At 30.5% G+C, this 24,454-nt stretch overlaps 1 protein-coding gene across 1 annotated transcript in view; it reads right to left on the reverse strand.

Annotated features, from left to right (window-relative positions):
• LOC126840699 (histamine H2 receptor-like) overlaps positions 1–24,454 on the reverse strand; it is a 60,532-nt gene that overhangs the window by 20,621 nt on the left and 15,457 nt on the right. The window lies entirely within an intron of this gene.

Raw genomic sequence — 24,454 nt, forward strand, 5'->3', positions numbered from 1 at the left:
CCGTTCAATGTTAAAAACTCACACATAGCAACGTAGAAATTCACAAAGTGTAATGTCCTCTATTTTCTGTGTTATCCATAATTTAGAGCAAAGTTTAACTGAAGATTTTTGTTATAACCCCACTTTAGGTCTACGGATTAATTTCCACACCTTAAGTCCTACATTATTGACTTCGGTCAAAAAGTTTTTGCGCTTTTCTTTTAGTTAAAATGAAATATTAGTTGATAGCCGTTTCGAGTAGTTTTTTATAAGCTTCTCAAATTAAACCTACCTTTGCCTGTTTTAATTAAATGAATACATTTAAAGGTTATAAATAGTAATTGAAACGTAAAAACAATTAATTTTTTTTTTTTTATATTCCAGTTTATAAACGGAAGTTTTTTTATATTCGATTAAATTTTTAGTAAATAAAAAAAGTATTTAATTATTGTATTTAAAACAGACCTCGTTTTTCGATTATGCGGAGAGGAAAATATTAATAACACTCCTTAAAGTAAATATGTTTTATTCATTAATATATTTATTTTATTCTCTCTGTTTGATGTCAAAAATAAAATGTACTCAAAACTATATATCTTTTTTAAAAGAATGTGCCTAAATCGTACGTTAGCAAGAAAAAGTATAATCAAGCATCTAAAACCTTTCCAAAAAAATAAATTTTAAAAAATCCACCACTTTTTTCAGGCCGTATAATAATGAAATGGTAAAACAATACAATCTTTTTTTTAAGACTGATGTATTATATTTATTAAATAGTGTAGGTTAAACACAAAAAAGTTTTATTGTATAAAGTTTTTACTGTTTTTATTTTATTTTTTACTTTTAAAATTAAAAACCTACTTATTGTTACACCTAATAAAGTATATTATTAACATTTTTTGGATACAGAATATGATAACATTCTGGAGTTGTATGTTTTTTTAGTAAATAAACATTTGTTTCGAATGTTTAATCATATGATGGGAACAAATTATTAGGTGAGACAAACGATCAACCCTTATGCTAAAAATATATAATTTTAGGTACATTATATACATTTGTACAGATTCACATCGAAACCTTTATTTGAAAGTGATTTTAACACTTTCAGTTGTAATAATTGCTGAAGTCCTGTAATGTTACCCCTTTCCAATATTCCCCTCAATATTCTCCAAACTCCTGTACATCCTGTGCACCCCGTGCTGGATTTTGTTCTATATTTGTAGGGTCAGGATGTTCTATACTCACATTTTGATGTTTATCTTCGGTATTTCTATTCGACGGTAAACGCACCAAACAAACGCGATAAACGTCATAGCCCAATGAACGTGAATGGAAAACTATTATAAGGAAATCCCAAATCTTATATCCGAACCGATTCGGTAACGTGCCAACGTGTCGAAATTTTCAGTTCTCTCGTCTTGTTGTTTCTGAGGGGAAACGTGACCCACGAACAACTAGGTTTGCCAAGTAGATTGGTTAACGCGATTGTAATTTTCTGGCTTTACAAAAGTGTCGATTTTCATTATGTTTTCTTGGCCGATGAATGTATAACGTAAAACTTCACCAAAAATGTCTGCACAATGGTACACTCCTGACCAGCTAAGCAGGTGTCAGACAACAGGGCCGAAAAAATTCAAGAGCGGTTAATTTAATTATAATTAGTTCTTGTATGTGTGTGCGTTTTTTTGTTAGACATGAACTATATTTTGATTGGGAGTCCAATTTTGTGAAACAATAAGGAGGGGTAGGGAAAGGGGGGGGGATGGAATTCTTCATGAGTGTGAATGAGGTGAGGATGGAACGATGATAAGGGAAAAACGATAATTCTTGGAAAACTGATAGGAGGTTATTGATAAGATAATCAGATGATAAGAGACAGAAAATCAGCTGATAATAAGATCCTGTTTACACTATTTTTGTGATTTTGTTCATTTAACATTCGAAAACGCAGATTTTGACACGTATATTGTGTCTTATGGTGGTGTAAATTCTGCGATGTAATTTTTTTTGGTAATTCATTGTTTTCCATACATTAGACGCCGGAACGAATGTTGGAGAACAATTCATTTTAGTTCATTGTTTTTATAGTTTTATTTTTTTTTTTTTACCCGCAAAACTTTATAGGCACACTTTCGTTGGGTTCGGTTCATTAAATCCGGCGCAAACTGTTTCTCCCATTTTTTTCCCTTCCATAGTTCCACGTGAAGGGCCACTGCAATCTACCTAAAATATTTTTGTTTCTGAGGTTGATTAATGGCTTGATATTTTTCGCGGTGCGTTTGTCGACGACAACACAAGTAATGCATAAAACGTCTACTCTTAGATGGAACGGAAAAAAGAAAGAAAAGTGATTTTTTCGGTTATTCGTCTCACGCCTTTTTTGTTTTTTCCCCCTTCATTGTAACGCAATTCCATTATTTTACTTAGGCATATTATTATATTATACACGTTTCCCTCGTGGACGTTTTACAAGCCTAAAAACGTGCCGGATAAAATAAATTAAACCGCTATAATGGTAATCAGTATGTAAGAACCAACAACCCTCTGTCATGTTTATATTTCAAATAACTTCCATACGAACAGTGTCCACTCACAATTCAATAATGTGAGGTAATACAATAAAGTGATTAATATTGTATCTTTAAAATATAAAACATGTGAATCTAATACACGACTAGTAAAAAGCCAGTACAGCGGAGATAGAGCTGTAGGATGTATAGGTAATTGAAAGTTATATTATCACTTTCAAATAAAAGCTTAAATGCTAATCCATAGATGGAAGGATTATTAAAAAAAACGCTAAAAATCATTATACAAACAACATGAGCTTAAAATTGTATTGTTACTAATTAGAGTGGACACGTTTAGGGTTGATCAGCATTCAGCTGGGTTTCCTAATAATTATATAGACACATCATATTCTTTGTATAGCAAGTCAGATGTGGCAAGATCCTAAAGGTACTTAATAAGATTTATCACCACTTTATTATTTAGTAATTTGTATAATAATATTATATTTTTGACTGGTATTTCATTACCTCTAAGTACCTATAAACATTTCAGTTAATTTTTTTTTTTTTTGAGATATAGTTATTTATTTTCCTAATAAATAAGTTTGCCTTACTGAAAATTTTAGTAAAAATAAAAAATCAGAAGGAAAGAAATATATTTGTATACTGTTGTGTAATTTGAAAACATTTTCAATTAATATTTTTTGATGATTTATTTATTGACTTTTTTCGTGTCTAAAAACATTAAAAGTTTCTTGTTAGTTTTCAAAGTCGATAGAGCTGTGCCCAATTAGTACTCTTTGGTTTACTAATGCTATAATTATTTGCAAATTAGTACAGTTATTTTAAACACAACAGTACGGTGTTTAGCAACAGTAGTTGAATGGAAAATTTTGAAGATTTTTGTAAGCGATATGTTTTCTGTAATTTAATAATCGTTAGGCATCGAGCCAAATTTAAATCTGTTTTGGTATATGTTCACATTTGACATTGGTGTCGTCTCGGAGTGTCTAATATTAAAGTAATTTAGGCTACCGTTTAGACAAATCCGACTTTAAGTCAGTTTTCACTTTGTACTTAAGGCCTTAAGACCAAACGGAAAGGCTTTGTTAAACGTGTCAAAAGCAGCAGCCGGTTTTTGTCTTCGATGTAAAGTCGATTGCAAACAAATTTAATGCATACATAATAAAATATAAATACAGAATACATATTCGATATATTTTTTTTTTCTTGTATTTTTTATCAAGGCACGTGAAAGTGTTTTTCTCCTCGAGTCGTACATGGAATTCAATAATAATTTTTTAATGTTTACATTATACTCGAGTGGGTACGCGTCACATTTGTTATTTTTATCGATAATTCTTTAAAAAAATAATATTCAGTGTATACATTATTATAATTATTATATTGTACACATAACGAAACGGTTATTAAAAAAATCAGAAAACATCTAAGTATTTAAAATAAAAAAGCCGTGATTAATGTAAAAAATTCTGATACTCATCTAGGAAAAGTGGCATAATATGAAGAACAAAATATATATGTTGTCGGTTCTTTAATAAGAAGTGCCCCTTCTTGAGTTATCTAACGATTTAAAGACTATTATGCTAATACAGTATGATTATTTAAAACGGTTATTCGAGAATGAGAGTAAATGAAATTTAAAAAATTGGAAAAACGCAATTTTTTGAACAAAGCTAAAACACATAAAAGCTCTTTGTTCTGATTGCATTTGACATTTTTGTTATGTTTTTTGCTTTTTTTAGGTTTTTGTCCCTGGTGGGCTTATTCTCATAAATCAAATATGAAAAAAATACGGAAAATAGCAGAAACTAAAAGTTTACTGTTGTAGTAAGACTGATATTAAATGTATACCAGAAAATGTTTATAATATACTTTATTCGGTGTAACAACAATACATAGGTAGGTTTTAAATTTTAAAAGCATAGTTAAAAAAAAACAATAACTGACTGAGAATAAAAAAATAACGGTAAAACTTTACTCCATTAAATTGTTTTGTTTATTTTGTTTATTCTCTTTTATATTATTTAATAAATATTGTAATATATAACAAATCTTAAAAGAAAAATTGTTTTGCTTTAGAGAAAAACCAAATGAACGTTTTGAGAAAAATTCTAATTAAACATTTACCATTTTATTTTTACACGCCTGAAAGAAGTGAACATTTTTAAATGCTCAATTTGGTTTTCTTGCTTATAACAAAATGCCAATGTACGATCTAAGCACATTCTCTTAAAATATATATTTATATGTATGGTTTTGAGTATTTTTTTTTAACATCAAACGGAGATAATGAAATAATTATAAGTATACTTATATTAAGTAACGTATAAATATTATTCACTCTTCATAATGGAAACACGAGGACTGTATTAAATAAAACGAAAAAACACTCATTGTATGTACTAAAAATGATTTAATCAGATTAAAAAACTTTTACCATTTATAAACTGGAATATATAATATAATAATTTGTTTGGACGTTTCAGTTATTATTCATAACCTTTAAATTTATTAATTTAATTAAAAAAAAAAAAATAATAAAGCAGTTTTAAATTGAAAAGGCTATACAAACTACTCGAAGCGGCTACTTAACAGCAATAATTCTTTGGTAAAAAAAAATAAATATTTACACTTTTAACTAAAGGAAAACTTTCGATTCAAACATTAAGTCAATAATGTAGTACTTGTCGGCTTGAATAAAATAATTTATTCAGTCTGCTTCCACTGCCATTTATAATATTACCTTCGTTGCTTATCAGTGAAGATATTGTTTTTATAATGATATTATTTTTTTTTTAAATTAATTTAAATTTGTTTTTGTTTTTACCCAAGATATATTCTAAATGACTGATTTGCTTATAAATGGTAACGACGGCAATGCATTATTAGGAAAGACAGACTTGATCGACCTCAATCGTATCTACTCTAGTTCTAAAAACATAATTTTATAGAAATTATAGTATTGTCAATACAACATTTCAATCGATAGTTGTACTTCTATCACTAACATATCGCTTCCAAGCGTTTTTTTTATCACTCGTGCTAGGTTTTTTTTCTTTTCTTTTTTAAAGTATGTTGTTATTTAACGTTTTTTTTACACAACCCTGTTTGTATACATTATAGTGTTATTTACATAAACATCAACTCCGTCACCCCGCAGGCGCCAGTTGCTTATAAATTTGACAAAATCGCTAGCCCACACTGTGTGTATATTACTATGTATGTATGTATGTATGTAAATAAGTAAACTTTCACATGCACTACCTATATTTATTTAAATTTGTGAATACCAATTTTTTAAATGTATTTTTCAACCAACAGTAAGAGTTTTTAATTGAACGTATTTTATCCTTTTCATAAATAAAATTACTAAATCATAAACGGGTTGTGTGCGATAGAGTAATGTAAACCAAAACTACTTTACCAGTATATATTATTATGAATTTTAAACAAATATTTATAAATATATATAACATTAATAGAAACTCTGTTTCCTGACTTCACAATCGTCATAATAAAATGAAATAATATACTATCAGCTTTATCTCAATAAAATACATTTCTGGGAAAATAAATGGAAAGTATAAATCAACGAAGAAAAGTCTGTTCTGGTTAATTTTAGACTATGTGGTAATAAATGGCCCTAAACTTCAAATTAATAATAAATTTATACCGGTACAACATTAAGCTACATTTTTTTTAATATATATTTTATTAAAACATACAACCTGTAAAAATTGTTTATAATATATTTGTTTTAAATATTTAATTATTATTCTTACAAGCGCCTTACTTGGGCTCACCGCACTAAGTTTAAACACAAACAACCTGATTCCCGTCTTCATTCGCTTAGACTTACCCTTAAATCTAAATTATGTATTTACGATAAAGTCCTAATTTACAAATCTAATATTTAACCTATATGGTGCAACGGTATCCTAATTTGGGGGTCCTGCCAAACCTTCCAATGTCTGTCCCATTCATGCCTTCCAAAATATTAGTCTCTTAAACTCCATGGTATATCTCAAATGACTCTCTCCACATAGACCTTCGACTACCTACAGGCATAAAACTATAACCTATTATTAATGATTCCACAAAAAAATTACATATCCATACAAATCTTCTGATCAAAATCATATATATATGTATATATATAAAATACAACTACATTCTAAATTATTAAAAGTTAAATTTTACAATGTGTTCAAACATTGTGGTCATTAAAAGTATAAACTATAAAAAGAACCCCAATAAATAAATAATTTTTTTTCTAAACCAATATAAAATACAAAATACTCGGTAGTTGGTCATGACGTACCATTAAACAAATGTTCTGTAATCTGGCCGTCAATATGTCTATGCTGTTAAATGGTGCGAAAAATAGGACATATTCTACTAAACGAAAACCGTGTACTCGCTAGCTCGTCATTCCTTAAACTAGTATACTTTTTCTAATACACACGAACCCAGAGGCTAGTACTAATAAAAGCCACCATACCATAGGATAGCACAATAACAATAATCGTGTGGAAAGAGCTTTAATAAAATTTGTCGTTTGTCGACTTCAATTCAAATTGTTTACAACCGGATTATCGACTAACGGAGTGTGTGATCTTATAGAAAAGTAATAACCGTAAAACGGCGTCGAGCGACTTAAGTGCTTAAGTTTATTGCGTTAACTCGAACCAACGGAAAAAAAAAAAGAAAAAGAAATACGTTTCTGTCATTAAAGAATCGTTTAATCAAAAATAAATCCCTCTACGAAAACCCAGAGAAAATTAAAGCCGATTTTCTTGCTTTTTTTCTCATCATTTAATCTCGACAGAGTTCTTTGCTTCGTTGAAGCTATTGGTCATTCTTAGCTAAATCGATGTACTATTTTTAAATTAAAACTGCGCTTAGAATTATTTTGATGTAGTTTAAAATCTAATAAGTCACATATAAATAAGAAAAAAATATAATAATCTTAAAATAAAATAATTGTAAAATAAAACCTGATAATAACAATAATTAGATCCCTCCTAACTGATGTCTCCTCATGAGGTCTAGTCATGTTCAACTGATTGGGTTATCCGAAAAGTCATTAGTATAGAGTAGACACATTCCAACTGTGTTTTATTAAATTAAAATAATTTTTTGTTTGAAAAATAGTATTTCCTAATAATGGTCATAATGGCATTAGCTTTTAGACAGTATGGTTTCTACAATAATGTGGTTTAATTTTTCTAATTTTGTTAGAATGAAGGTGTATCTACAGTGGACACATACATCATAGAAAATATTCTTGAAATTCTGGAATACACCTAGTTTTTTTAATGGAAGTAGGTGTAACCATAAAAAAGGTAAAAATATCACACTTTGGCCATATTAAATTTACATATTATTCGCCTCCACTGTGCGGCTTGTCAAAATATTCCAATGTACTGTGATTTTGGCGGGAAATCAAGTGTTACATAATATGATTGTCTCAATTTTAAATAAATGTAATGCTTTAAACCATACACAAAGTACTAGATATATACCCAAAAGACGATACCGGGTAAGAAAATTTCCCTTTATCTTAAATTTCCATCCGACCGGCCACAGACGATTCGACGACTAACCGAATAATGAATATCAAATGTCTGATTAATTTAACAGTCGACCGCACAGCACCGTTACCTTATATAGTTTTACCATTAATAGAGTCGGTATAATTTATGTGCATAATAAAGACATTATTGTAACCCGAAGGGTAAGACCACCGCAAAAGTAAATTTTACAATACGAGTTAGCAAACGTCAAAACATAATATTATTATAACCTAAATTAATATTATCAATCAATACCAAAACAAATATCAATACTGTAACATTATCCGCAGGGTAAACCTATCGAAAAAAAATCTAGTTAAGGTGTTGATAATTGGATATATACAGGGTGATCCATCTGATGTAAAATACATATTTTCTCAGAAAACATGAAAACATTTTAATTTTGGTTTTTACCTACCCTTTTATACGTAAAACAAGAATGGGCCTCGTTTTTATAAATGGAAACATATGTTTTTAATCCTATAAATAAGTAGAACATTAAAAAAAAAAAAAAATTATCGTTTGAATTTTTAATTTTCCTCAAGCTGTTCGATTGCACAGATACTAGGTACATTTGCCCTTATCAATTATAATTGTCCTATGACTTTGGTTTTTCAAAATCCATTAACCCGAAAAAAGTATATTTATATTCACATTGTCCGAAAGGCGAGAAACCCGATTCAAACGCTAACATTTTTTAAAACAAGTTTACTACATATTTATAGAATTAAAAACATATGTTCTTATTTGAGTATTCATATTTTCCGATAAAATCAGTCTTTTACGTAAATGGATCATCCTGTATATATAAGTATATTTTTAAATTATTTACATGGTTAATACTATCAACTGTCACGAATTTTGTTTTTTTAATTCAATTTTCGTAGACCGTTAATAAATAATCATATTTTGCGTGCGCATGTCAAGTAAAAACAATTTTTTATGATTATTTATACATACAATATATCGATTTTAAAACAAGATTGGAAAATATGTTTTTATTTTACTTTTTCGAGCGTAGTTTTATGACTCAAGTCTGAAAATTATTAGACCAGACCGTAGATCTAGAGTGGGGTTATAGCATGAAAAATTTTTCTCAAAAATCTATGGTCAAACTTTTAGAATTAAAAAAATAAAGCAGGGAAAACAATGTGATGTGCCAATGTGATAATGTCATTGTTAAATGACATTATTTTTTAGCTTTTTGCCAATCAAACGAGTCGCATACATTTTCCAATAATTTTATTCAAAATTGTCCATGTCGAATTAATAATATTACCATGGTCTTTTTGTGTGTATTTCAAAATCAAAACTTAATAACAATATTCTCCTTCTTGACCTTGTCAAATCGATATTTGTAAAACTCTTGAAAATAATTTTTTTAGCATAACGAAAAACATACTATGTGACATTTTTTTAAAAAAAAAGTATGTTAACAACTTTCTCGAGTTTTATTTTTATTTACAAGTACACCGTAATCTACTTTTAATAAGTTATATGGCAAGGACATATTTTGCTATTCGTTTCTAAAATATGTCCATAATAAACTATTTGATTCTAGAACAAAAAGGTAAGTATTCTTTACTGTTCGAAAAAGTAAATATCCACTAGACATACTAAATATAAAAGTTTAAAAGAAAAATAATTTGCTGTTATTAAAGTCACTTTTTGCCTTTTCCATTAGGTATATTACTTAATGTTAGTACAAATAAAAAATATAATTATTATAAAAAACTGTTTCGATCTGCAGTCAAAAACTAAAATAGTATCATAAATTCTTTCCCCCGGAAGGTATTGAAACTTTTTTGAATTGCTATTTTGGTTGGGGGTTGAACGAAAATCTCAAGCAAATACATTTTTATCTGGGAAAAAAACATTAACACTGTTATTACACATTTAATGGTCTAAAACATACAAAGTAATATAGTTTAAATTTATTTACTCTCTTGATGTTTAAAAATTAAGTAAGTATGCTTATCTAAATGAAAAATAATTTGGTGCTGATACCTTTGAGAGCTTTTTTGTGAATAGAATGTATTATGTAATTTTACTGCCGTCAGCTTATCTTAAGTAACACGTATTACACACATAGATCAACTAATATGCACTAGATACAATTTGGTATAATCTTACTATAATAAAAGATGAATTTTAAATAGTTTTCTAAACATTTAAAATCAAGAAAGTCTACCATTGTATGCCGATCACGACTTGACAAGCGTTTTTGAAAATTATTTTTAAACCTTCAATAAATGGCAGAGTACTTTAACTAAAATATGTATTCGCAGCGCTAGGCTTAGATTTACCTGTACTTAGCTTTAAAGGTACCCGTTTGCATTGGGAAATATTAACTAGATTTCAGTAAATTCGAGCTGGTATTCTAAGCCTGGGTTCTGCTGTCAAGTGAAAATGGTACGAATTTATTAATAGCGTAGGTTTATACACTATAACTGAATCTATACTGTTTATCCGACTACTTAGCAAACGTTTTTGGTTCGATCAGAGTCGAACGGAGAGTATTTATTAGGTGGGATGCACTGAGGCATATACAGTTGAAGCAATTTCGGAGTAACCCTACCAAAAGGGGGTCGCCGAATAATTTTGGACCAGGATTAGCCTATGGCTCGGTGTCCGGAAATTTAAGGTCGTTTAATAACAATGTACTGCAAGCAAATAACCACTAAGATGTCAGACCGAGATCAAGACGCGACGGTTTCATAAATGCTTGATAAAATATGGTATTATTGTCGTTTAACGGGATTGCTCTGTAAGGAAACGACCGTCCTCGCTAGGGAAATCACTAATGTGCAACAATAGTATTGAGTTGATGTATATTATATTATATTGAACTAGTTCTCTAGAATTGACGGACGCAGTTTATAACACTCAAGTGGATATCATACAGAGTCTTTGTAATGTTCCAACTTCCATCATTGAACTAACCACTTAACAGTAGAGTATTGTGGGTTTGAAAGAATAATGAGTCCATGTGGTGTTCCATCGTTGAACTAACCATTTAAAAGTAGAGGATTATTATAGGTTAGGAACCTGAAAAGGCAAAAAACAAATTGCTCATCGCAGTACTATGGATTGATGCCACCAATCAAAGCTAAGTTACTATCTAGGAAGACAAAAATAGCATATAGAAGCTTTCCCAATCAGTTAGAAATTTAGATGCGGTTATGACGTCATTGGCAACTCGGGTCACGATTTAATATGTGACAGCGACCATGCCTTTACCTCTGAAGTTGCCATCTGTGCTAAAGCTGTTGTTTCCCACATCTACCCGTCCACCTTAGTGTAAGAAACACTTGCGAAATGACAATGTATACACTTGTCAACAATAGCTAGCAGGTACCTGATAATTGATTTTACTACAGTAATTAGAGCGCAACATTATTAAATCTGTCAACAACACTAAATTATAATCCTACATCCAGAACATCATGAATACATTAAATAATACGGGCTCGCAGCTGTTGTACACGTTTGTAAAATAATTTAACTCGGCAGAACTACAGAAGAATTTCGTTACTGAATGTAACATAGTTATAAACTTTCGGCCAATGCGCAACTAATTACAGACTAAACCCAAACACATTGGAAATAGTCATGAATCCGCTAAGTATGTACACTTAGTCATTGTAGATTTTAGCATATAATAGCAGTCTATGTTGACTTGGTTTCTTCGAAAAATTATTGTCAAACTTAAAATTAATTTTGATAATCTTTATTTTGTATACATAATTATTTATTTGAAGATGCCCGTATTTGTTAATTGCTGCAATAATATTTAGTTTACTAAAACGCTTTAAGTTTTTATGGTTTGTGAAATATATTTGTTAGAACTCGTGCTAGACTAATCGGCATGAGAGAAGAATAAAATTACTTTTGTCCAATATCTGTTCTGTTTAGTCACAAAGTACACATTTGATAGCTATTATCCACCAACATTGAAGCGTCTCTGCTATTTTGCTGATGACCACCATGACGAATAATCAGACCGAGTGAATACCGTGTGTGTGTCAAAGTTGCAACTCTGAGTTTGCTCATCAACTATTACTTTGATTTGTGTAAACACGCTTCTAGTTGTTTTACGTGAGAGGTCATACGTGCCTTTAGCTCATATCTATCCATCACGAACTGAAGTGAAGGCTTACTGGTAAAGTTCGAGTTTTACACCGACACGTACATTGCAATTAGAGGATCAGTAATTATAATTTTATTTGTGTCCCGAAACGGCTAATTGTTTTTGCGCAAACGTTAGAACTTTTCACAAAAACCTCTTGTAGGGTAAATTCACTGGACTACAGGAATAATTATAGCTAAGAGTGATGAGATTGTCTGTATTTCCTCTAATTAACTAGGTACTAATGAAAAATAAATTTCTCCGATACCTGTTGACCCAATGGGCATTGACTCATTCGCACGTAGCAATCTAGAAATTTAATACGGTCTAAGTGTAATTTCCCCCCTTTTTTTGTTTTTCTTTAATAAAAATAAAACAGTTTGACTACAGATTTTCGAGAAAGTAATACACTACCCCAGTGTAGATTTACCTTCAATCTAGTTTTCAGATCTTAAGTCCCAACACTAAGTTCGAAATAGTTACAAAGCTTTTTCTCTTTCTAGGCGAAAGGATTTAATTTGTTTTATAATTTTTCATAATATAATAGAAAAACTGAATAAGATGTATATAAATATGTCATCATCTTTAAGCTGAGAACTACAAATGTTTTGTCGATTAGACAATTTTGTTAAATTTAATTTTATCTAACAAAAATATTTAAAAACCAAAGATTTAAAGTTTATCGTTAATCCCTTATCAGCCGTCAACAAGACAGATTTCGTGATGCGAAGATGTCCTTGCAAATTTTAGATTGACCCCTAAAATAAAACATATGTAAGTTAAAATCCATCAAGTTCGTTAAGCAAGATACTTCAATGAACCGGATTCCAGTCGCATCCCTAATGTTTATATTACACAAGTTAATTCTAGCGTCTTATCAAGTTTCTTTTCTAAATTAACACGTAGTGGATCGTGCTCTTAAGTATTAAACGTACAATTTCGTGATCAATAAGGCAAGGTTAACGCGCAAGACCTAATGAGACTGCATATTCCCACCTCGACAGTTAACTGTTGCAAAACTACGTCAACGTGTTGTGTGACCAAGGCGGTTGATTTCCAAAGAAAACCATAAAGCACATACGTGTGGTCCTTAGCACTGTTTCTTGTTTAATATAGGTACCTATATTCGTATATACATACCTAAGTACATCACCTCTCGATCGATTTACCCTCTTAAGACCTACCCCACAATCGTCGTGCATCCCCCGCGCCGTTCAAATGAATATTAAGGGTTGCGTGCCTTGCCTATATAACATACGGACCTGAGTCGTTGAAGCAAACATACTATGTATAAACATTAGGGTGGTCAATATATTAATTTTTTTTTTTCTACCCGACCACCTTCCGCTTTAATTTATTTATTATTTTTAAAAACGCGAGTATGCCAAACTTCAAATGAACCGATCGATGACAGAACACGTCACAAAGCCTTAAAAATACCTATGATAGCGCGGCTCTATTGGACACAGAAGAATTCAACTGATAATAGACATGATAGTAATAAGAAAAACAATTGATAAAGGAAAATATCAAACGATAATTACGGACAAGTAATAAGACGCGGTGAGAGTCGGCTGATAAGATAAAAACTATATCGCTTCGACGTTTTTATCTTTAGCTGAAAATTGTAATACTTTGCACACCAAGAAGTGTATTTACCAAGTATACGCAGAAGAAATTTTTGATATTTCTGATAATTTTTAGACTCACTATTAGGGTTGCCAACTTTCAAATTGTGTAATGTAGGACAATTATTTTCATGTCCAAGGGGTCAAAAGGGGGGCATCCCTCACATTTTTAGAAAATAGATAAATATATTACAAATTACAAATTTTCAGTTTTCTTGGTGATTTCTAGATTTTTTTGGGGCTGAGACACTTGAGTTATAAAGTCGTTGAGTTATATTATTATTTTTATTGAGTATACTTATTTTCAAAACGTATTTGTTGGATTATGAGGGGTTGGATCCAAATAACAAATCCGGCCTTGAACCAACAGGATATAATATAATTAATATAATATATATATATATAACAATGTCATGAAAATTAATTATGAGAATCGACAGCATTATAAATTTATAGCAATTAAATGTTTGCCACTCTAATTAAATCCTGAATATACTTATATACATCGGATACAGAATTAGGTCTATGAAAAAATTTAACAAATAATCTTATACATTTTATTTATATCACCTTTTTATATTTTTGACTTAGAGAATTCATACATATTTAAATATTTATAAATAACAATGTCATGAAAATTAATTATGAGAATCGACAGCATTATAAATTTATAGCAATTAGATGTTTGCCACTCTAATTAAATCCTGAATATACTTATATACATCGGATACAGAATTAGGTCTATGAAAAAATTTAACAAATCTGATACAAGGGATTAACACGTCCACTGTCCTAATGTTAAATTAAATCAAAATTTATCAGTCCTATGATCTATAATGGGTCACGTTAAACCTATTTTAGAGTCCATGATCCACATGTAGTTCATTTCAAACATTTATTTCTCTGGAGATTTATTTGTGTGGACTATATTCTATAAAATTTATAATAACACCAGTTGGACAGGTGAGATGATAGGGACTTAATTAATTAATTAATTAGGGACTTATCTATAAATAAAACATGAACCGCATAAGGGTCATCGGACAGTGAACGTGTTAAGCTAAATAATTGATCAAATTAGACCACTATATCACCAGTTATCCGGGAATTAATGATTTGCTCTTATCATCGTCCATGGACGGGATCATCCGCACCTAATCATCAATCCACTACCCAGCCCGTCATTATCCTCTCCTCCCCATTTCCCCTCCCTATTTCCAGGTTAAACACTTCGAATCGGTGAGTTATAATCAAAATTGGCACAATTACGTTCAGAAATGTATAATGGGGGAGTCGGATAGGAAAACTTAAAAATGTAAAATAAGGACTACCCCAATATATAACAACGAAGGGTGTGGGGGCGAGCAACGGTTATTGGTGGAAAACAGGGCGTCCAAAACACTTGACGGTTAACCGAAACGCGTGGGTACAATGCAATTTATGATATATTGTGCTTGTATAATATGATATGTTGATGTATAATAATATGTATCTTGGGCAAGGAGAACATATGTCGGAGGTAAAACTCGACACGGACTTCGTAATCTCCTCGACGCCATAATATAGAAATACATAAAATATGAGCACATAGATCCTTTAATTCCACTTCTCAACGCATCGCTTCAACCTTCTCGAGTTTTCGGGCGACGAGTGCCTGGCCATTCTAAATGTTAATTCGGATTGCAATGTATTGAAGTGCTAAATTTTACCGCTAAGTAAAGTTTATTATATTATTATATATATTTATCAGATATAATACCTACTGTATTAACCTAGTGCACAAATATTATGTGTGTAAACGATTTTGTGGATACAGAGTAGTACAAGTGGTTTCCCAAGTGTGTTTACTCGAGTATGTCACAAGATATTACCATAAAATCTTGTTTTTTTTTTTAAAGAGATCTGTTGTTAACAAACGTTTTAATTTATTTTAGTCAATGAATGAACAAAAATTCAATCTTTCCCGCGAAGGAAAGAGATTGAACCATAAGAATGTTTTACTATCATCTGTTTTTATATCTTATATCAGTGGATTCTCTTATCTATAGAAATAGACATAGCAGTTGATGACTTCATCAGTTGTTACAAAAAAAAAAGCCTACGAATATCAGATAGACACCCAGCCAAAAGACAAATGAGCAAGACAAAAAGTTCATGTCGAAAAAAATGCGATTATTCTCGACATAAAAAAACGAAATACTAAACAAAACTAAGGGCGCGTTAAAAATATCTAAAATGTTGAAAACCCTTAGTGAAATATTTATTAATATCGAATTTCCAACTGTTCTTGACCTAAAGTATTAAATAGTTAGGCAAAAACGTTTTTTAAGTTTTACCGAAAAAAGTTTTTGTCGTTAGTTTAATAATAGTAGACAGTGTGTGCCAGTGAACATCCAAAAGTGTTTTTACACCACCCGACCCTTGTCATAAAGTTATGACTTTACCAAGGTTTTTTTTAATTTTCCATAATAACTTTTTTTAGATACTTTTAACCCTCTTATCACCAGTTAGATATGATTTTACACATGGTTCAATCGATAACACGTTGAATACGATGACAGTTTAGTTTTAGTTTCTACTTATAATTAAATAATAAATTATAAAATTAGGTAAAAGATGATATTGGCCTATTTATTTGGGCGATGTCACTTAAACACAAAACTATTTTCACTTGTCTTTTTCAATTTCTCTACAAACATTTCATATTCAGCAAATACTAAGTCAAAAAAAAATTCCACAGTATGACTCTCTAAATGTATTAGGCATGATAATAATAATAATAATTGTCGTGATTGATGAATTACAGTAAAAATGTTTAGTCGTAAAAAGAAATGAATTAAGAAACTCTAATATGGTATTATATGTTTTAACTTCTGATCGTCGTTTGTTAGTACAGTGATATTTTCAGATTTACTCATAAAATACAACATATCAACTATATACTAACTTTAGTATAACTTTTTTTATAGTTAATATTTATTTAATCGTTAGACGAATACAATGAAACAAACTCATAGAGCCAAGGAAAGTAATTTAAAAAGTTATTATAGAAACAACAACAACAACAACTGAAAAGTATTACTGTAAAACCACACATGTCTACCGTTGAGATTTTTTTTTAATACGTTATTTTCTTCTTGAAAAAATATGTGCATCATTTGAGCAACCGATAATATTTTTAAAAACAGATAAATTATTTATGTCTGAATTACTTTACGACCAGTGCACGGTTCTCGAACTGGGGATATATAATAAATAAATTAATGAATTGTTTGTTCGGTACTGAATTTTACTGTAGATATTATTATGTGTTTAAGATTAAATTATAAATTACTAAAAAAAACTAGACTATAATAACAGTGGAGTTCTTTTAACGCCGTATAACAACTTACAAAGGACGATTTCCCAAATAAATATACGCAAAGATCAACAAATATAAGGTCAACGTTATATTTTTTATAGGATACTTAACTATGTATTGCATTTTGGATTTCGGGTACATAATACTTTAAAAATCTTTTATAGAAGTAATTTACATACAAAAGTCTCTTTTGTCAGTTTACAATTATTATTTACGATTTTTTGACTTTATTAAAAGATCTATAAAAGGCGTTTAATGAAAAAAAAACTGTGACGATAATTATACTTTTTATTACAGTAGTACGCGGCTTAACTCATCATCAGTGTTACAAAAAACTTATTTTTATTACCAAGATAAAAATATATATTGTGCTCTTTTGCCTTAGTGAACGCCTTAAACACATTAAACCGTGCGGTTATTCTTTTTAATAAAAAACAAGATGTTGAATTTTTCTGAAGAAAATAATAGTGTCATTTGCACTTCACAACATTCTTCTGAACAATTTGATTACTTTTTATTTTTGTATTTATAAATTAATTTAAAACAGCTATTTCTATTACCATTGATTGCAGAACCCAATGGATTTTTTAAAGAATATTAAAAAAAACAAATCCAAAACGGTAGTTTACTATGTTCACATATCATATTGTCGTTCAAACATTGTGAAATATTTTGCCTAGTCTCTTTTGTGTTTTTGTGTACACAAACATGTGATTCCTAGTGCTCAGTTCAATATTATTGTGATTTGTGCAGTGAATAGATTTTTACCTCAAAAGATATTTTGTACAGAAATGTTGATCGACCAAAAATAACATCCATAATATGTAATTAATTGAAAACAACGGTAAACAAATAATAAGCCCAGTTAACCGATTTTGAACTTACACAAATAAAACATGTTTTAATTTATTAAATATATGTTTCCGAATAAAAGGGTTTTGTAACATGGCAAAAATATCATATCATGTATGTTAAATGTGTATGAACCTCATTAAATACTGTTTTAACTAAACGGTGCGGTTTCTAACACAGCAAGCATTATTAATTGGAAAATCTGACATAATCGTAGCATATAGCTTTTATACCCGAGGCAAGTGTTCAGAAAGAGCTCGTTCCAAAAGGAACAAATTCTTCTTACAGGAAAAAAGTTTCAGTACCGTTTTCTTTTAAATTGGTTAAACTTGGTTCAATAAAAAAAAAACCTTGAGGCGAAATAATAAAAAAATCGTTTTTTTTTTTTAAATTTAATATACTAGTTTTTATATATTCCGTGATGGTTTCATTTTTCTAGCCGTCATTAATGTAATTACTTGTATTGTTTATAAAGAAATTATTTTAATTTGTTTTTTTTTTTTTACATTGATTGACGGGAATTGTTCTTAATGTACGTTTATTTTACAGGGGGAAAAAAGTAGAGCGAAACGCTGCTCGTGATTGATGCATTTATCAATATAATAGGATAGGTTGGGTAGGATATACTACGAGCTCTTCGAAAGGAGCGTTTGAGAACTTTAACGTTCTATTGTCCCTATAACGCCAGCATTGACTGAATAGATGTATAGTATATTATACTATTATTATTGTTATCATCCAAACGATTGTGATAAGTAGATGCGATAACAAACAAAAAGCTACCTTTGTCCTTTACAAAATATATTAATTTTATATCAATTGATTTTCCAAAGTGGGGAAAACGAAAAAACTCATATGATATTGAGCTAAAGCTAGAAATGTAGAAGCATGATTATGTTTTTGAGTCTTGTTACAAGCGAAGAAATCAAATAAACGAGTAAGAAATATAATATCGAATAAATGAGTAAACAAACCAAGTAAACGAGTAAAACAAATGAGTGTAAAAAATTATAGTGCCCCAAAAAACTTTTATCGGTTGACCATCAGTCCATAAAACATAAAAAAAATGAAATATACTTTTTAGGAAATTTAAAACTTTGTACACTTGCTATTAGAAATCGTGAGCCGCTACTGTTCAAACACAATTCTAACAACAAAGGTCACACGTTATAGTATGAAGTTTGTGCGTGAACAACAATGGAGTTAACCCGGAAGATTAAAGTGGATAGACGATGGTGGTGTGTGATGGAGGGGGGGGGGTTGATTTCCCTCCAAATTGTTAATTTCTACAACCCTCGTGTTATATCCGCACAAACCGTTAACATTGTTCTACCTCTTGGTGGTTTTTTTTTTTTGTAAGTAAACAGTTTTGGAAGTTTTAGTGTAATGAACGCTCCCTTCCTACACGTCGTCTTGTCTAGTTTCTATATTCAGCTCCTACCTATTGATACCTATTAATAACCTATTGTATTATTTTGTATACAGATTGTAAATTATGTCTTTATTTTAATAAAAAAAAAACAGTGGTTCATTATCGTAAGACACTCATTTTCTAAGAAAATGATTACAATTTTATAGATTTTCTTTTTGAAAACTTGTCGATCTCTGTTTTGTTTATAGTTATAAAATTCACTGATATTTACATTTTCTTAGTCAATTGTAATTTCTAAAACACTATCAACTTTTGAAAACGATAACCAGTTTTCAAAAGTCAGCATTTTGGGCAAATTATTCTTTTTTTTACTAAAAACAAGTTTTTTTTTTTTTATTGTCTAAAGGCTTCAACCAATCTTCTCTTTTATCTGCTAATCTTTTCATTTCTTTATAACTTGCTAGAGCTAATAGCTTCTTCATATTCCCCAGATTTGTTTCTCTGGGTTCATGGCTAGTACTTTTTATATTACTAGAAGAGCGTATCAATGGCTGTGTGTTGGGAATGGTAATGCAGTGGTTTCCCCTTGCCTTCTGCATCGCAGTAGCACCTCTTATTTCTATGAGGTGCTTTTCAAGTATAGATAAATCTATACTTGATACAAACAACGCTGCTGCCCATTGTTTGGTCCATTTTGGTCGCCTTTTACGACTGGCATGGACTACCGCAGGTGTATTCTAACCCCTACCCGCAGGGGAACAAAACAAGTTATATATAATATTTTGTTAATTTTAAAATTATCCTGAAAATAGGTCTATTATATGAATAATTAGTGGTGCAAATCGGTACAAAGAAAGGATATGGTGATCTAGAATGGAAGTTAGGGACTTTGAAGTTGAGTTCACTTAATAAATCAGGACAATCAATAGATCCATCCATAAGCTTTCTCAAAAAATCTTGACTAAATATCCAAACATTTGAAAATATTTATTGAAAATGTTTGCGTTGTTTTCAGATGGGATGACTCACGTACTAACAAAACGTCGTATCTACATTAAACTGCTGTTTTTGTTTTAAAATGGTACAATGACGACAGTTGGCTCCAAGAACCATTAAAGTACTTAAATACTTTTCCTGGTGTTCCCGAATTATTGATTTCAAAAAAGCTTTCAGAAACTTTATTTGTTAATATGGTGTTTCTAGTACGTTCGACAATAATTGCCTATATAAATCTTCTTTTATGGTTATTTATCTTATAAATCTCCAGTTCAATTTTTACTATAGCAGTAAGCTGTCAAATCCCACGCTCAAAAGATATTGACATAAAGTACAACAAAAAGAGCGATGATAATGCAATTTTCTCTCTCCCTATTTTTATTTTATTTAGTTTCTCTATCTAATGCGAATCGCCCGAACTAGATAAAGCGTAGTAAATTACATATAACCTATTGTTATACCGCGTTCTATCGCTTTGACTATGACGAGCCTTTGAAATTTCATTCATTTTTTTCTTTCTGTTTGCTTTAATTTCTCACGTTATCGAAAAAGTCTCTAAGGAAAAACCTATGAAACTTTTTTCTATTATTGATAAAGCGTTATAATATTCCAGGATCGAAGGACTTGTTTGCAGAAAAGATATTGTAAATCTGTATTTCTCTCCTTCAAAAGAAAATACATTTGAATAATGAATGTTGTATACCAGCAACACGCTCCTAATCTTAACTGAACGTTTCATACGATTCAAATGTTTTTCCTTATGTTAAGAAGCGAGTAAATCGATTAAATGAGTAAATAAATTGAGTAAACAAGTGAATACGAATCGTATGTAGAGCAAACGAGTAAATAAATCCAGCATTTAAGTGAATAATATTACGTCTATGAACGGGTAAACAAGTATATATATCGAGTATATTAATCAAGCAAACGAGTTAACAACTATAGTAAATAAATCGGTAATCGGTTTATGTTAGGCCGTAGTAGTTAGTAGGTAGTAAACGAGTAAATAAATTTTGTAAACAAATAAAAATTATAATGTCGAGTAAACAAAACATTGGAATATTTAAAAAAATCCACAAAAATAATACTCCATCATCAGCGCTCATTACAGACTGAGACTGTGTAAACGAGTATATACATTAAAAAAATTAATCGAGTAATCGAGTAATCGAGTAAACTAGTAAAAAAATATAACGTCCGGTAAACGAGTAAATATTATAACGGCCAATAAACGAGTAAACAAGTATATAAATTGAGTAACTAAAGCGAGGAAATTAATCGAGTAAATGAGTAAATAATATTGTGTGAATAATTGAGTAAATAAATCGTAAAAACGAGTAAATAAATCTAGTAAGCGAGCAAGAAATTCGACTAAACGAGTTAATAAATCGATAAAAGCGTAAACAATATTTAATTAAGACATATTTTGATCAAACTAAAGAAGAGTAGACGCAATACATTTGTAATTATAGATAGTGTAATGGTCAGATCTCCTTGAGATACAATATTGACCATGGCACGTGTAAAACATTATTGCTTACTGTTGTTTTGGGTAGATTTTAATTAAGATGTAAGACTTAGTTAGCATTTAAGCATTTTATCATTGTACTCAATTCTATGTAAATGACGTTGTTAATACTTGTTTACCACAAGTATTAGGATATGCTAGCTTGCATTCTTGTACTATAAAACCCCAATGAAACAGCGAGTATGTATTCAATTGCTCTTACTTGTTTTACCCGTGCAAGTACTGTTTATAAAAGTGATATATTAAATTGAACCATATCTATCTTGGCAGTTTATTTGTTTTACTAAAGTCTAAATCATTTAATTACTATATTTCGTATACTGTTAAGATAGTGTTTGTATTGGACTCTACAGTTCATTACAATAGAATATGTACATAGATACAAGGTAAATGTCTCGAGTTTAAATTTTACTCAAGTTATGTGTTTTTTCATTGAATTTATATATACATTTTTATATTACATACATACAAACAAACTAAACAAGCGTATGCGTTAGTGCTTTTGTAGAAGAGAATCGAAATGAGTAAAGTTTTGGTTTTCCGATTATTTCTCGGGGAGAAAAAAACGAGTAAATTTAAAATTAAAGAGGTTTAACCGTATTTTTTTTCAATAAGAAATCGATGGAAATTATTATTAATTTATCGTCATTGTTCGCCTATATTATTTGCTGCAAAAGAGATGGCAACAACACGTGGCAAACGTTCGGTTGTGGTTGGTGTGACATATTTTGTGTTGTTCTTCCGGTAGGCATTTCCGGTCTTTCCCGTACTCAAAACGCAATCGTACACTTTACGCAGTATACATATAATAATATATCCGTGGTGATAAAGCAAGTTTGTTCGATCAGATTTCCCGGAATTCTCCAGACGGTATGCTGTTAATAAAAAACAGCGGACAAAATACACCTATATAGTAGTTACTAGTTAGTATGTACCGGAATTTAATTAAATCAAATCAGCGGCGCCGGATTGATTTTAGAAAACTGTCAGAGGCGCCAACACCGTCTGGATGCGGGTACTTGGGATTTATTTTAATATATATGTTTAACAATAAAAAAAAAAGGTAAAAAAAAAACTGAAAGTTACATACGGACAAACGTTTTGATGCGAATCTGAAGATTTTATTAAATAATAAATAACGATATGAGCATTGCGTAGACAAAACTGTGTTTGAAATTATTGTATTTTCAGTATTAGGGTAAATTTTTGCAAAAATCTGAAGCCAAACTTTTCTCATAAAAAAAGCCTAAAAACGTCATTAATTTAAACGCAATAATTTTCATAACGTTTGACTTGGGTGCCTGTTGATATTCACTTATGAGATATTTGTTGATAATTATTTTTTATTTTGGTCTTGGATAGACGCGTTTTTTAGCTTCGATGCGTAGTTGACAATGTATTAGTTCTTACAATGATGTGTTCATTTTTGTTTCAGGGCCCACAACATCTACCGAACCGCTGATCCGGTTCCTTTAAGTGCCAAGTCTATAAATCAGAAATTGTACCTGAATGGTGCTTTACTGGAGCAAAAATAAATTTAATTTGATTTTTTTTCAAACCGAAAAAATACCAATAACCCTTTCCCACAGAAGGGGTGAAAACTTTTTCTTTATTTATTTTTTACTAGCAAAGTTTTAGACTTAAAGTCAGATCTAGTGTAGGGCCATAACCTAATAAACGGTTTTCTCAAAAATCTATAATAAACTTTTTTTTGTTATTAAGGAAAACCCAAAAAGGGGGATAATTGCTATTTCACTGAAGTCAATTTTTTAGGTTGCTATATGTGAAAAATATTTCCATTATATCGTTAAATACGATAAATGCAAAACAACGTCAACAAAATATTATAGACTGACGATCAACCCTAATACGCGAAATACATTTCTTTTTAAACTTTATTGGCCATACAATGTTTTTTTTATCGATATTTGTACTTCTACCGTCTACAGATCCGCATTGAAGCGTTTACTTTAATGTGAATTTATAATTTTGAGCTAAACCAATAATCCATAGAAAAAAACTCTGTAACACAACATTTGCATAACCCTGTACATGTATTTACAGCTTAGTGTATTATTTATAATCGTTTTTTATTAAAAACACGATACAAAGATTTTATTTGAACAATTTTTAACCAAAATCAATTACTTAATAAAAGGGAAAAAACACTGTCATACGAAATATGTGACCCCCGGTGCGGTAGTGTGTCACATTTTCTTTGGGGCAGGTTAGGGCCACTGCGTCGGATGCGGCTTATCCGACGCAACATGTGTGCCGGTTGTCGGTTACTACGGAGGAGCGTGTACGCAGTTCTGATGACGCGTCTGCCTCGTCGGTGGCCGCCGTCGCCAACCGTGCTCGATCGATTACGGCACTTGTCCGCGTGATGTCTGTTGCCGTCGCGGCGTCGGTAACGGCCAGGACACCGCCGTCGTGGCGGTGGCAATAACGGTAGCTGTGGGCTGTGGCAATGCACGCAAAATGACAATAAACACA

This window comes from Adelges cooleyi, unplaced genomic scaffold, assembly GCF_023614345.1.
Source record: "Adelges cooleyi isolate 19-005CV unplaced genomic scaffold, UGA_ACOO_1.1 ACOO_flye_CR_arks_rails_tigmint_CR_PRNA_376, whole genome shotgun sequence".
Taxonomy (NCBI): Eukaryota; Metazoa; Arthropoda; class Insecta; order Hemiptera; family Adelgidae; genus Adelges; species Adelges cooleyi.